We start from the raw sequence: 15,790 nt of genomic DNA on the forward strand, positions 1-15,790 counted from the left end.
GAGTGGAAAACGCTGTTGCTGTGTGTGACCTCTGGTCCTGTTATGAGAGGCTCAGATGGTGGTGTCTTATGGGATATTGTTAATGTAGAGAGCAGCCTTTATGTGGATGTGAGTACATATCAAACAGAATAATGGCTGACAGTAGCTACAGCTGATACGGCACCAACCAGTAAATATAAATCAGTAGATCGGTAATTTGACTTTGAATTTTGAGTATGCAAGTAGTTTGTTATGCAAGCTGCTGTGATGCTGTCTGGGCACTTTGCACATCAGAGTAAGTAGGACACTAATGTGAGTTTTGTGAGTTATTTCTCAAATTATATTATTTAAAACTGACATGGGTATCATTTTAGATGTTGTACAGAGCTAAGTAGGCTTAAGTTAAGCGGATGGGTATACTGAGTTAACATGCCTTTGCAGAGAGACAGTTACCCTGTTTGCCCTCATCAAACTATGTTCTATTTGATTAGCAAATGTTCTTCTGTGGAGCACACACACTGGCCTGACCAATGTCACCCAACCTAGTGTTTTTTGGGGGGATTTGGACTTGCTGGCATTGCACTGTTGCTATAAAATTCAAATGTCAAAACAAATTTTTCCAGGCACGCACATCCAAGTTTTGATAAACAATAAGTGCACATAATGTTGCGGTAGAATGCAAAATAGTGAGTCTAAATCGAGTAAAAGATATATCAGTGAATTAAGTGAATTGTTGCAATCAATCGACAGGCTATGCTCTTGGAGCTTGTTGTTGGGCAGTAGCAGCAGCTGTTGTTCAGCCTGGTGCGGCACCTTTGTCCCTGCAAGTGTTTTCTCTAAGAAACCATTGTTTGCAGAGGTCACTGATTCTGCTGGTGTTTTAAACCTGTCACTGGTTTGTGTACAGCAGCTGCTGCAGGTTCAGATGGGTTAACAACTCTTTTTTTTACACTCTAAAAGTCTAGGTTTCTTCAATAAAGCCCTGGTCAATGGTCCAAAATGATTGCTGAACAAAATAACCAAGAAAGTGTTTCTCTATTCTAAATGCTGTTTATCATGCATTAAAATTAGCAGTGATATAACAAAACATAAAATATAATTTACAAGAAGCTATTGGATGTAATGGTGAGAGCATATTGTTTTTCTACTTTGGCCAAAAGAATTTGGCCACATGGATCTTCTCCAGCCAACTTGGAGGAGTCCTTTCATCCTCATCATCAATGCAAGCAATTTGCTTGTCCACAGGGTAACAATTGAGGTGCTAGCAGATCACATCCTGCTTGTGGGTCTTTAGCTCCTCATTGACAGCCTTTGAAGTCCTTAAACAGCTGTTAATTGGAGGTATACACAAGCCACAGAGCACTGTTAACATAAAGGGGGGTGGATACAGGTTGTGGTTTAAGTGACTCCTCTAATCTGGATTTGGGAAATGATCTGCCATCAACTATGTACCACTTCAAACTATCACACAGAATCTTAACTATGGACCTGGTCATGTTTTTGGTTTTACCAGGCAGATTGTCACATCAGGGCAAATGATAACTTGCTCAGATGAAAAGACGACTGTCAACCCTGTGAAACGAGCAGCTGAGCCACCAATTAATCCTCATTAGTTTATGAGATAAATGTAAGGTCTTCTTTTCACCTTTGATGATTTTGCAATTGCCAGAATAAATTAGATCTGCTTTGTAAAGGCAACTGTCAATTTTCCTCTGTAATGGCTACATCACTACTCGTTTTCTTATTTGTAGTAATTATGTCGGACACTGTAAGAGCATCAGTGATCACTTTTTAAAATGTTCATAGAAATTGCTTTTAGATCTGTAAATCTGCTGTCAGATATCTGTAGATGAAAGCTTTATACTTGGTTATGTGAGGAATGAAAATAAAATAAATCCATTGAAAAGTCACTTCATCTTAACTTTCAATAATGTGAAGTTTCATCAAATGCTGATGAAACGATCCTGTGACAGCAGGATCACACAAGAATCCAAACCCAATACTAACAGATAGTGATGGAAGTATTCATCAGGGAAGAGCATAGAAAGGGGTTTTGTAATGAAAAAGGCTGCAGCCACTGTGACAAAATCACAACTATAATCACCAGAGACTTTAACAAGTTGACCTTCTCATAGCCTGTAACTGTCACTGTCAGTGAAAAGGTCTCCCCTGGCTACAAGGAGCACCAATATGAGTCTGCCTTTACATGCTTCACATTCCAGACTCACAATTCACTCCTCCACAGTCTGACTCCTATCACACCCAACAATTTCCCCCCTCACACTTGGAGCGAATGTGCTCGGCAGTTTTATGATTATAGATTTGTGACCAGAGGTATCAACGCTTCGACCCACTATTTACCAAAATAAAGTCTGGTGTTACGCAGGGTTTCCGTTGCAATGGCAAAGTGGTGCATACACCAGGGAACATCATCTGCTGAGCACCAGCACTGCTGATATTTCTGTAAAAACAACAGTAAGCTGAAATTAGATACTTGTGGAAACAATTGAGTGATATACAATACCCATAGCAATATATCTTCTCCCACAGTGATGTGTTTGACCAGCTTTCTCACTAGAGCAAGACAAGGTCAAAAGGTCAAAACCTGCAGAACTGAAAACTGTTGGGGAACATTTTTAAGCTTTATTTTTCAATGGAAAGTAGCTAAAAGACTATACCTTTCAAACATTTCTGTTGACATAAAATGCATACTGCAGTTTTCTCTGTACTCAAGTTCATTTAAGCTTCTGCAGTGGCTGTAGGTGTCCATCCACCCCATTCTCATTCTCGTCAATCAATCAAATCAATTTTTATGCTATGTTCCCTATCAAACAGTAAAACAGACCCGCACTTTATATTCCTTTTTCTTTACTACATGCTAAATGTGTCTGGATAGACTATTAGGCTGTCAGGCCATCATTGTAAATAAGAACATGTTCTTAATTGATTTCGCCTGGTTAAATAAAGGTTAAATAAAAAAATAAAAAAAAATTAGACATGGATCTAAACTGGTGGTAACTCGTTTTTAAATGTGAGTGTGGGGGCCAGACTTGGTCATCAGTCTTTCACCAGCTAGCTTTGTGACCTTTGCATTATATGAAATTCAAATTTAAACAAATGCTTGTATTCAATAAACCAGCAATATGACAAAAAAACAGCACTGAATGCTTGTTGATGCCCTGAGAGCAGAAGCCCATCCATGCACTGCTGGGTGAGCCATTCACCTATCAATCTCAGGGTGGCAGCCGACTTGTTTTTGCCTCAGTGTCCCTTTTGCCAGCCACAGAATGTGCACAATGCCAAGGACACAGAAGAGCTGCAACCATGCACAAATGTGTTTTCTCATCTGGTTCTCTCAGGATCTTCCACAGAAGCAACCATTTGTTTCCAGGTCAGCGAGTGGGAATACCAAGCATGACTTCAGTTTTGAATATGTTCCTCTTATGAAGCATCACAAGTACAGACGCACAACCCAAACTCTACTCAAAAACACATCGAGGTCAGTGTCATAGCTCATTTTCATCATGTTAATTCCAATATTAATGAGGAGGGAATACACATTTTATCTTGTGTTGCTGACTTGGACTGAAGCAGGAGACTGTGAGTAAACATCTGTTACTAAACTTATCACTGAAGTCAAAAGGTTTCTGAATGAAGTTGAGAACTATTCTCCCATCAGTTACCTGCAATGTGTCTAACGTTTACATGTGCTGGTGAGATCTAAATCATATCCACTGAGAAGTCGTCCCTGAGCACCACCTCAACCATAACACCCCTGCAGCTCCCAGCTTGCTGCTTTGTTGCATTGTGCACTGAAGCAGAGCCGAGCTGGGTCCTGATACACATGACTACACAAAGCTGGGTAAAAAAAAAAAATCCACTTACTTCAAGTGGTTGTGATCAGTTCCTAGTACAGACCTCTTTTATTGCCCAAAATGTCACTGAGAGAGTCACCTCACAGCTGGACTGCAGCTCCTTTACCTATTTACCAGGTTTTGAAATGTCTTAGTGAACACAAAGACATGAGCAAATTATTTCAAATGTGGACAAGGATCTGTTGGACTAAGTAAAATGCCACTGTATTGTACAGGTAATACTTAATTTCCGCTGCAAAACCTATCTAATGTTTTTAATTAGCAACACAATTAACCCTGCTGATGCATTGCTAGAACTGCTATAATGACATGTTCAGTTATCACATATTTTCAGCCAAACACTTAATATGGGAACATTGTAAGAATAATGATAGAGACTAGTACTGTCATAAAACAAAGTATTAGCAAATGTAGGGAGAGCTAATTATTTGCAAAGTTAATGTAATGACCATTAAGATAGGGGGAGAGTTAATTTCACTCTGTTAAGCTCTGTCATGAGGCTTTTAACAAGAAAACTTTAGTCAGAATTTATTTGAAGGAAAAACTCAAACTTTAAAATGACTACAGGTCTGTGGAAAATGATTATTTTGCTGCAGTTCAAGTTACATGTCGTAATAGCAAGTACCCTCTTCAGTTGAACCGTCAATGGGGCATTATGGTATAGCCCTGCAGTGCTACATGCCATCATGATCACATAATATATCATAGCCGGCTGTCAGACAAAGGAAAATACCTCAAAGTTGTCAATGTGAGATTGTATTTACTGATTGAAAGCTTTCATTTCTTGCCAGTATTATTATGTTAGAAATATGTGGCTTATTCATAATTTCATTACAGCATATGGGAGGAAATTGCACAGCAGACCGAACGTTTAGAGATACTGGTAATAAATCTAAGTCTGACTCAGCAAACAGAACCACTGAAGCTCACAGTGTAGCACACATGTTTGGACTGGCAACTTAAAAACAAGGGTTAATGGAAGCTTAAGCTCCAGTGTCCTGGATGGTAGAAATAACCAGTGGCTCTAATATACCAGTGTCCAAACTTTCTGCTACATTAGAATATGCAGAGTTTAATTAATCCTGTATATTATAGATGAAAACCCATACAAATTAAATGAAACAAAGCACAGTGGTTTGAATTGTGAGTGCCTAAAATAAACCTAATTGGGGTGTTGCGTGTACGGTCATGCTGGGTTGTGCTCCATATATAGTTCAACTTCTATGAGCCAAGCATATGAAAGACCACCTGATCTCCAATGAACACTGCTGGCTTGGAAATCTACAATATAACCTTTGTTCTGAACCATTGTACACTTCAAATCAAGTAAAGCTTATGACACAAGACCATGCAAACCAATCAGTGATAACAATTATTTTCCTCTCAGGGGAGTAACTCAGTTAGATCTGATTCAATTTGAAGGAAAGGGTCATATCGTGTATGTTTTAATACAAAGCTTTTTTTTTTTTAAAGAATTCAGAGTTTGTGTTTTTAAACAGCTTGCTTTCCTCCAGTCATACCAGGGGCATTGTCGGGACTACAAGCCTGAAGGCTGCAGCCTGACCTCCTGTCCTGCTAAGCCTCGAACGGTCAATACATTTCCATAACTATGACACCAGATGACCATTTCTCACCCCTCTCCCCACCGCAGGAGTCACACAACGGGCTTTTCAAACACAAAGCTGGGATTTTAAATGAACTCACACATCATAAAGTCCTGCAGCCCCCCTCTAGGATGCACCCTGGGAATTCTCCTTGACTTTGACCATCTCCCGCATTTGCAATTCATCATCTCTCTCTCAGCATCACAAAACCGCTGCCACCACCACCGCCACCACTGCTTTGTCATTACAATGACACGGACACAAGCTGCATTGTTTGCGTCTGGCACTGAATGGAGGGCAACACAATGGCTCGCTGCATGCAGTTGTAGGTGAAGTTGTGTCCTATACACTAGGAGTGCTACAGGTACAAACATGAGGTGGGAACCCCACCCTTAGCACAGGCTGTGAAGACCCCCGGTATATGGTTACAACACACAAACACATACATTCACCTCTCAGATAAGAGCATGGAAATGCAGACACTGATGCAAACTAGCGGGAAAACCACATCCGCACACAATAATACCTGGAAAATAAAAACCCCTAAAGCACAACAACATATGCAAGAGCTTTGGTTGCATCTGACAAATTTAAATGCACTCTGAAATACATTGAAACCTATGCTTACAGGCTCAATTTGTGTGTGTGTGTGTGTGTGAGACTAAAACTGGAGTAATTTAGCACCTCTTTTGGGAGGTGGGAGTCCCGAGGCTGAAGAGCCATTTGTCTCTTCTATCTGCTAATAAACAGGCACACAGTGTTGCAAAGCAGCAGAATAAATGGTGCAAATAGTGTACAATGACTTACCTCACTATGTACTACCAGGAAGTGTCACTTCTGCTTCTGCTCCCAATAGCAAGAGAAATCCCACACATCACTTAAAGAGAAATTTCAAGCTCCACATGAGAGAGATTATTGATACTTCTCCTGCAAGGATGAGTTGAAGAACTGAGTAAGGGAGAAGGAGGGAGGGAGTGACTGTTTGTAAAACCCCCCTCCTCCTCCTCCTCCTGCTGCTGCTGACTCTTTCACACTCTTGCTCCCTCCCTCCCTCCCTCCTTCGTTCTATAATTCCATCCCCCTAAACTACAAACCTACTGCCAACAGGAATGCATGTTCCCTCCCTCGTCTCCTCTGTAATTGCCCCTCCACTCCCATATGAGAAGCATCATGTTTACACTAAATCTTGCAGCCTTCTCATTGTGCAAAAACCTGATAAGATCAACAACTATTCTGAAAGTCAGACTCGGATTCAGGCATGGATTTCTCAGCATGGATCAATGGAAGTTTAAATGTAACCTTATATTCAATAAATAATCTTGCATTTATCCGTTTTCCTTCGCAGTTTGAATTGTTGTTGTTGAATAATAAATAAATTAGGCACATTTTCTCATCACCTCAAAGGCAACGCAGGCTGAAAGGTCGCAGTCAAACTGTGTTGCAGTGCATAATTTGGAACAGCCTAAAATGGACCTGTGAATGAGAGAAAGGCTGGGCTTGCTGTTGTCATAGCACCAGTGATGTCGTGTGGCTATCGCGTCAGCAGTGACAGCAGTGCCGGAGTCATTTTGAGAAGATAGAACCAGTGGAGGGAACGGGGGGGAGAGAGGATGGGGGAAGTGAGGATATAAAGACGTCTGTTCAGCTGCAGCCTGCATCATGTGCTACAGAATCAGCTTTGCATGCACACAGAACATTAAACATGCCCCAAGCTAGTCAAGGGTGTAGACACCCCGACAGCCACACAGAGGAGGAAGAGAGCATGAGCTCGGAGCTTAGGCTGTCTGAAAGGAGTCCAGAGATCCAAGGAGTGAATTGCCATGTCTAGACTTTGTGATGACTATGACCAAAATAAAAAAGGCACTCAGCACTGTGGTCAGGCTGGCTTTGTCTCAATCTAACTTCATGTCCTGCCAAGGTTGTGACCCTGATATTAAACTAAACCACTGGGGTTTCATAGTAAAGACTGGAATGTCCGGTCTGCAGAGGCAAGCAGACATAATAACCTGCGTTCTTATCAACTCACGAGCTTGATTTCACTCAGGTAATCTGTCAGATTTTAGTTTGAGCTGCCAGTTGCCAGGATTGCTACAATTTCCACACACAAAACACACAGAGTGCCAATTTCTTCTTTTCAATTAGTGGAACAATTTGCTGGGACATGATCCAATGACAACAAAAGACTTGGAAACACATGCGAGAGTATGAAGACATGATGTGAAGAGATTATTAATTAGACTGATAATCTCCTAAAAAGAAAACATTGATGCATGTTCTGGATTGTGTGTGATCTGACAGCAGTGACTCACACCCAAAACTCAGCCTAAAGTGTCATCTGTAGTGTTATCATAGGTGTTTATTTTAAAGGTTAAATCAATATTTAACTTGACGTGACATATATGAGGTTTCCTTATTTGCTTGTCTCCTTGCCCCCCCCAAAAAAAAAAAAAAAACCTGGATCCAGCTGCAGTGCAATAAATGTGTCTATCAGTGAATGCGGACTAATGCTGAATCCACGTCTGCTCTCACCACAGGCATTTTAGAAATGTAGATTGCTTGCATGGAGCTCAGCTAAACAAAATCCTTTGCTTTCTCATCACCGGCACCAGGCTATTAAACCTGCTATCTGCACTCAATTTAGGAGCAGATTGAATTGGACATCCAATACATTGACAGGCCATTCAATACTGCAAGAGCAATTTGGCAGGTGAGACTACAGTTACAGATCCACTGCAACACTTCAGACTGCTGATGCTGTCCAGGTGTCACAAGCAACTGCAATCCCTGCCAATCACCGTCAGACCAAAAAAAAAAAAAAAAAAACAGCTGAGGGCAGCGGGATGACAGTGATACGTTTGTTAGGGCAAGCAGAAAGTTATTTAATGTGACTCCTATAACAAAGACTACAAGATTTTTTTTTAGCATTTTTGTTATTAAAATAAATAGATTAACCAACATTACCAACATTTTTTGGAATGCAGCTGATTTACAGATTATGGCAAGGGGAAAACACGTTTATAATGATCTAAAAATTAAATTATTGTATCTCATCACAAAGCATCTGACTTTATTCATTTGAAAAATAATCCCTGTTTTTCCACTTTAAATGATGTTCACTTTTATATTTTCCCTTTCGCATGGCATGCCTTATCTGCTGCCTGTAAAACAGCTGAATCTGCCACCAAGCTTCACAGCAGGGACGGTGTCAGACAGGTGACGAGCCTCATTTAGCAACAACATGGTTTCCAAGCATCAGTACAAAGAGAGTGAATACCTGCAGATTAACATTTCTTCCCCCCCCCCAATCACTTTTTTTTAAGAATATCTGCTGAAATTAAAGCTTTTCATTTTGGGTTACTGCACAGATCGGTAACATAAATTCCTACTTCTTTACTCTGTGACTGTCCACACCAAAGTGTGGAAAAAAGTCAACAGTGCGCTACACTGTCTAAGAGCGCAACAGCTTAATATGTTACACACCTAGCAAGCTAAATCACAGTGCTGCACCCCAGAATAGCTTTGAATAAAGGTCAGTTAATAATTGACAACACACAGCTTTCATGTAGCAAATGTGAATGGACCAACATCATTCAAGATGATACTGTGGTGTCAATGGTTCCATTGTATTAATGTGGAGGATGTAATGAAGGACACAGTCAATGTCACTGCTGATCAAAGACATACACACTGATAATTTCAGCATAGGAGGTCGAGTCAGGTCCACGTAGCTCTGTATAATAGTCAAATTATTTGGAAACAGTAGCATGATATTCTATGACCACAGTACGTCTGATCATGTCAACCACAATATGAAAATGATGTGACACAAGACGCTTCCTTGTCTCACACCAGTGAAACCACCAATTAACATACAGGGGTTGAGTATCACCCACAATAACCTTCTTGTATGTTGATTCAAATTTCATTCAAAAAGCCACCAGTTTATAATTACAAAGTGTGTACATGTCACATCGAAGCTGTTTTTACTATTAAACAATGAGTTGGTTGTAAGCAGCATCTGATTCAGCATAAAGTCTTAAATCTACTACAACCCCGAAAATAGCAGTCACAAGGGCTCAAGTGTTTATGTTCTTGAAGGTCTCTGTAATCACAACAACATTTGTACCCCAGTGTCCATCTGAGGAAACAGATGATCCATTGTACTGAAAGAGAACACTACGTACAGCTGATATCTGAAGAGGGAAAAAAACAACTGTTATGCAAGACATTAAAGCAGGAGCCCAAGCCCGGGTAGAGATCATTAGTGGAGGATCCAGTGGTCTCCTGCAGTGAGCTGCCTCTCAAGAGTCGACATCAAAGACACCGGGATAGAGGGGGAAATAATTTACAATGCGGAGAAAGAGCTGGAATTGATTGGTCAGGACTGAACCTATATACAGCATAGGTGGCTCTCAAAAATGTGTTATTAAAAGATGCTTGGAGCGTATGAAAGTGCAGTGGTCTGCACTTAACAAGCTGCTGGGTACAGTTACACTAATCAGGTTATACAAAGCACACTGACCATAGTTTGGACTGTAAAATTTGTGAACTGCAGTAAGCACATGTATTGCCCAACACACACTGATTTCCAGGACAAAATATGTCTATAAATATGAATTTGTATAAAATTTTGGTTTTAAAGGATAATCACATATCCATCAGGACTCAGAGTTATGTTCTTATTGATTAATAGATTAATAATCAGTAACAATTTCTAAGAATGTTACTACATTTGTAAGAATTATTATTTTTCTAATATAATTTTCATCAAACTTGCATGCCAACAAGAAAAAAAATATCACATTTAAGAGGCTGAAATCGACAAAGCTTTGGCATTTTACCTACATAAAAAATTAAAACTATTAAAAATTAATTGATTCACATCACCATGTATTTCACTATGCAGTTAGGACCTGCCTTACAATAAAATAACATTTTAAACATTACGACTATATTACAATCTAGACATCATTCAAACTTCACCATTTCACTCTCCACATTTTCCTCTCTCGTTCCTGCGCATCGTCCAATAAATTCCGACAGATAGGTTCAAATGCAAACCAAGGATTACTATACGTCATTATTACCACTTCAAAACACATTCCACATCAGAGTCAACCTTGAGCAAACAAAAATGTCTGAAAAGTTCATGTTTATGATTGATGCAGCGGTACAGTTAGTCTAAATCCAGCCTCCCCAAAGTGACTCATAGCCTCACCAGTTTAGTGCACTTAGTATCTATTATTCATCCAAAACCACAAGGCACCATCAGCCATGTGAAGATAATGATCTTCACCATGTGCTGTTCTGACAGCCGGTCATACGTTCCTGCTCACAGCTCAGACATAGGCGGAGGAACAGAGCTTTGATGAGGCTTTTTTAATGCTCAGCCGTCATGTCTTTTCAAACCCCATGACCATTGCAGAGAGCAAACATCATCCACTAGTCTCCATATACACATGCTGGCCTGAGATTTGGCATAGTATCCCCACTGTAAATGGACGAGAATCTTTTCAGAAATCACTTTTCCGAGGCTACCGCAACCTCAAAGGCGGCTTTGAAGCTCCAGTCAATACTCAACAGTGCAGGCAAGTCGACTTAATTTGTGGGGGAGCACTTGTTTGCTTGTTTCTAAAAAAGGTGCAACCCACAGCATGGAGTTATTCATTTTGACTTTGATGTGAGTGTTAATTTAGGCTTGTAATAATACATGTGAAAAAGAACATTTCTTCATTAGGCTTGAAAGTCAATCATACAAAAACAACTCTGCAGAAGTTACAACTAAAGCTTGAACTCAAAGGGTGGAAACAGTTTGGGGTTGGCCTGTGCTTTCTAGGGTTAGTGGAACACAACCAAGGTTTTTCTCACGTTATATGGAGCGCATCATCCACTCGAGGGGCTGGCCTCTGGAAAGCATCAGGGATCAAATCTTGGCAAACTATCTAGATGCTTTTTTCTGATTCTACTGATTGTCAGCACATCATGAATTCATCATGCATGACCTCACACTATCAGATGCTGGAATATGTGATGGCTTGCACTGCTCTGCAATTGGTAATAAATGAGAAAAACATGCAAGGCTGTTTAAATGCACGTGAAATGTTGGAGGGTTCAAAAGATTCAGCGGATCACATGGTCCAGACCAAAATAATACTATACACACTCAGACATGTTTACTATGTGGCTGATTGTGGAGAACAATGGGATTCCTCTTTTCAACTGTCAGATACAGCAGCACATCAATAGTGCTCTAATGGAGACAGATGTGCTGTCAGTAGTAACAAGGGAAAACCCAGCTCGTGTCTGAAAGTCAATACAACATGGATATATACAAAGGTGAAAATAAAAGCAGAGCTGTCCTTCATCCATCAGGTTAAGCTGCAGAAGGAACAGAGACGGCCTGATTCAGACAAAAAAAAACCCTCACTTAAATATTCCGATATCCATGTTATAAAAAAAAAACACTTTTTGCATATGACCATATGACTGCAACATGAAGTCTGTCTCCTTCTGATTGAAGGAATCTCTTGTTCTGTGCAGAAACAGAGTAGATAATTATCACAAGACAGATCTGGCAATCAGCCCACAGTGAATGCATTCAACAAGAGCGACTGGACGACCACTCACAGCTGCAACATCAACAGTGTTGAACAATACCACTGCTCCTTTGCAGCATCTGAATGAGGAGACCTCTTTAATAGTTTAAGTGATTCAAGATGTAATTTTACAGTACATAGTCTGTCCTGTAAATATTTTGGAGCTATAACAGATGATTTTCCCCCATTTCAGTTTTTTCCCCTTTAACTCATTGCTTTGTGTATCAATGTCAAAAATATTGCATTGCAATATGTCAAACAACCAAATATGATCGCTTCACAATTTCAGATGATCAGGGAATTAGCAAATAAGTCAATTGGTCCACTGATCAACTAACTGTTTTAACTCTACAATATGGAGGGTGATATTTCTATAGTTTAATGAAAACAAAAGAAGTGTGGGCTTGTCTGACTAAGAACAGAGCATCCATTCATCTTCAACAAATATGAAATATTCAATGAGACTCACAAACACTGCTTGAGCCCAGAGATTATTCAAATATTTAAACAGCTTTGCCAGCAGTGTGCATTTAAGTGGCCTGTGGTTAAGTATAGACATGGTCATTTCATTATTGAAACCCAGCTAACCCTATATAGCTAACACGGTACAGTTTGTCAATGTTACTAATGTTTAAGCATTTTAATCTCAGCATCCTTCAATTACGTGATCAACTTGAACTCGGTTTAAAAATCACACATCCACAATAATAATAATACAGACTGACAGGCAGTGAGCCATGTTCTGTCACATTAAGTGTGAACTACAGAATAACTGTCCTCCTTGAAGTCCCAGACTCAAACTATAATGTTTAGAGCAGTGGAGGGAATCATGGGAAATATTAAGCAGATTTCTCCAACAACTGTCATTAACACTGTCTTTATGGCTTGGCTACAGCACTTAGGAAACTCTCTATTATAAGCTGCTATGTGCTGTGCTCTGTGTGAGGGCATATCAAGCTTCAAGGGGGTGTCCTGATTCAGATGTGCAGTACCAGAGGATGTCTGTATTTCTGAACCTTTAACAAGGCACTTCACATGGGGAAATTAGTAATGGCTTTGTATTGACATGAATGGTCCATGTTAGTGTTAGCACACTAAACTAAATGTTATTTGCAAAACACTAGACTGTCTTCACTATTTACTTTGCAAATGAATGAAGAGTTATGTGCAAGTGGGATGAAAATGAATAATTCACAACGAGCACTTATGAGGGTTAAATTATGCGCATTTCAAGAAATCAACTGTGTTTGATAGTACATTTCTGTACACGCATGAGAAACAAAGTCATGGATTGTATAAAAAGCCAACTAATTACCATATGAATGTGCAGGCATTCTTTCATGTGAAGCCACAACGGTGGCTATACACATGTCTCAAGTTGGTCGAACATGCATCTCTGAAATGCAGAGTTGAAGAGTGTGGACACAAGCCAGAGGGGAGGAAAAACTAGTTTCAACTCGACCACACAGACAAACACAATGACAGATGGGGGGTGGGAGGGAGGGAGGGGGTTCTCTGTGCAGGCTTGTCACACAGGTGGGCTCAGGTTACCACCCTGAGGACACATCAATGAACACTGAAGCCATTCTGCTGGATGTCTTCCCATGGTTCCCCACCACAGACTAAGTACTCAGGCGACATATATGTTTTTTAATTCTACAAGAACACCAGACATCCACTGAAACAACTACCCAATTTAACAAACATATCATACAATCATCAATGCTAACAAAATCCATTGCAAATTTGCAAACCCTGTTTGTTTAAAGTATTTTTTTCATATTTTGGTAAAACAATTAGGCCTATACTAGATGAATCGATGGAGGAAATCAGCAGACAATAACACTACTAATCTACCTGTGTTGGATATAGACTTGCACAAATCTGTCAGATGGTGGTCTATTGTTGCTGAAAACAACAGACTACACCCACCCACCCCACCCCACCCCACCCTACCAAGCCTGCATCAGCATCACAACTGGCTGATCCACTTTTCTTTATTTCGTCTCACAACTGCTGAATCAAGTCAATACCTCTGGTGCATCATCTCACTGCAGGCTGTGGCCTCACTGTGACTTCAATCACTCAAAATCCTCCATAGCAGTGAGAATATGCTTTTTCTCTGATGTCCAAATCACCTTGGTAGATGCATCTACCATGGCATGTTTATGCACCAGTCACCGGTGAGGTCATACTGGGTTCACCAAGAGCACACTGCTGACTGAAGAGAAACTGCAATGTACCTTCCAAGCAGTGAAATTGTTCCTCTTGACCAGACAAATAGCAGAGAACACTACTGGCCAGGAGCAAATGACTTTCCAATATAAAACAATTACCTGTACAGTCATCTTACAAAAAAAAACAGATCCATCCAGCCCATTCATGCTCAATTTATAAAACCTTTCAATGTCACCATGAGAAAAATCTAATGCAGTACATACTGACTTGTTACAAGCAGTGACCTCTACACCCACAGCTCAGGAGGATGATCGTCACACAGCAGCTTCTGATGACAGGAAGACAACACTTGAGGTTCAGCAGCACCAGTAGTGACGCTGCAACAAACTTGACACCTTAAGGTCATTTGAGTAAAGCAGCTACACAAATGAGCGATCGCCTTTCAGTTGAGTCACCTGCACGCGATCTGTTTACCAAAGCAAAGGTGTTAAACACAGCAGCAGCAGCAACAGCAACATCTCCGGATCATCCGCGGCGTCACAGCAAAGATGTAGCGGTTAAAGGATTCAGCTCCATGCAACAATTTACCGCACTGAGGCTACGAGCAGCTCCGTCTCTTCCCCACATGTAGCCCACAAATGACCACACAGACATAGCTACCTATAAACAGCTCAGGTATGACGGCGGACAGAGCAGACCATCCCCTGCACGTTTGCATGTCTTGTTAAATCAACATCCTGCTGCAGAAGTGAAGCAGCAAAAAAAAAAAAAAAAAAAAAAGTGTCCGTGTGGAGCTGCTGTGCGGGATGCGCAGTCAAGTACGGGGATGGAAACTGTAATGTGTGAACACGCACGTTAACCCCGGTGCATGTGCTCTGTCAATCGGGCTGCATGACAGCTTATAACCATCAGATCACTGATGGTGTCTGAATTAATTAATCGACACCACATTCCCAACCCTGTCCCTGTGCTCAAACAGCTGCCGGCCCTGTCCACTGGACCACAGCGGCCGCCTCAGTGCGGCAGCGTCTGTCACCTCTGCTTAAACTTGTATGATTGAACGACGCGGTCATGCGTTCAAGCGGCGCTAGGACCGCGCGGAGACATGATCGGACATCGAGCGTGTTTATCCTTCTCATGATTTTGGAGAGCATGCATGCATGCTTCCCCACCCCCCCGGTGGTCTCTTCACGTACCTATAGCCTACCTGTCACCGTCCGGGATCTGGCTGCTTCCGCCCCGACATAACCGGCTTCATGGTTCTCACACACGCACGCACCGGTGTAGGCTGTAGCCCCCTTCCACGTCTCCTCTCTGAGTCCTGCCGCCTCTCCAGGATCTGCCTGTCTACAGACCATGCGTGTTGTTTCCACACCGCTGAGAGGGGCGGAGCCCGCGGGGCCTTGGAGACGACGTGCAAGTGGATCATGAGAGTGCCACTTATTTGGTCGCAGAGCCAATCAGCTGCGGTTCACCTCGAATCGGCATTCAGTGACTGTGAAATGCAGTTGTGGGTTAAGTTTTTTTTTTTACTTTTATAAACGCACTAGAAAACTGA

The 15,790-nt window shown here is 41.1% G+C and overlaps 1 protein-coding gene across 1 annotated transcript in view; it reads right to left on the reverse strand.

Annotated features, from left to right (window-relative positions):
• LOC310996067 (rho guanine nucleotide exchange factor TIAM1-like) overlaps positions 1 to 6,386 on the reverse strand; it is a 34,545-nt gene extending 28,159 nt beyond the window's left edge. The window contains exon 1 of the mRNA XM_083985355.1: positions 6,266 to 6,386. The gene's annotated coding sequence lies outside the window, so the exon portion shown is untranslated. The remainder of the gene's footprint in view (positions 1 to 6,265) is intronic.
• Between the last annotated feature and the right edge of the window lie 9,404 nt (positions 6,387 to 15,790).

The sequence above is a fragment of the Trachurus trachurus genome (assembly GCF_905171665.1).
Source record: "Trachurus trachurus genome assembly, chromosome: 13".
Lineage (NCBI taxonomy): Eukaryota > Metazoa > Chordata > Actinopteri > Carangiformes > Carangidae > Trachurus > Trachurus trachurus.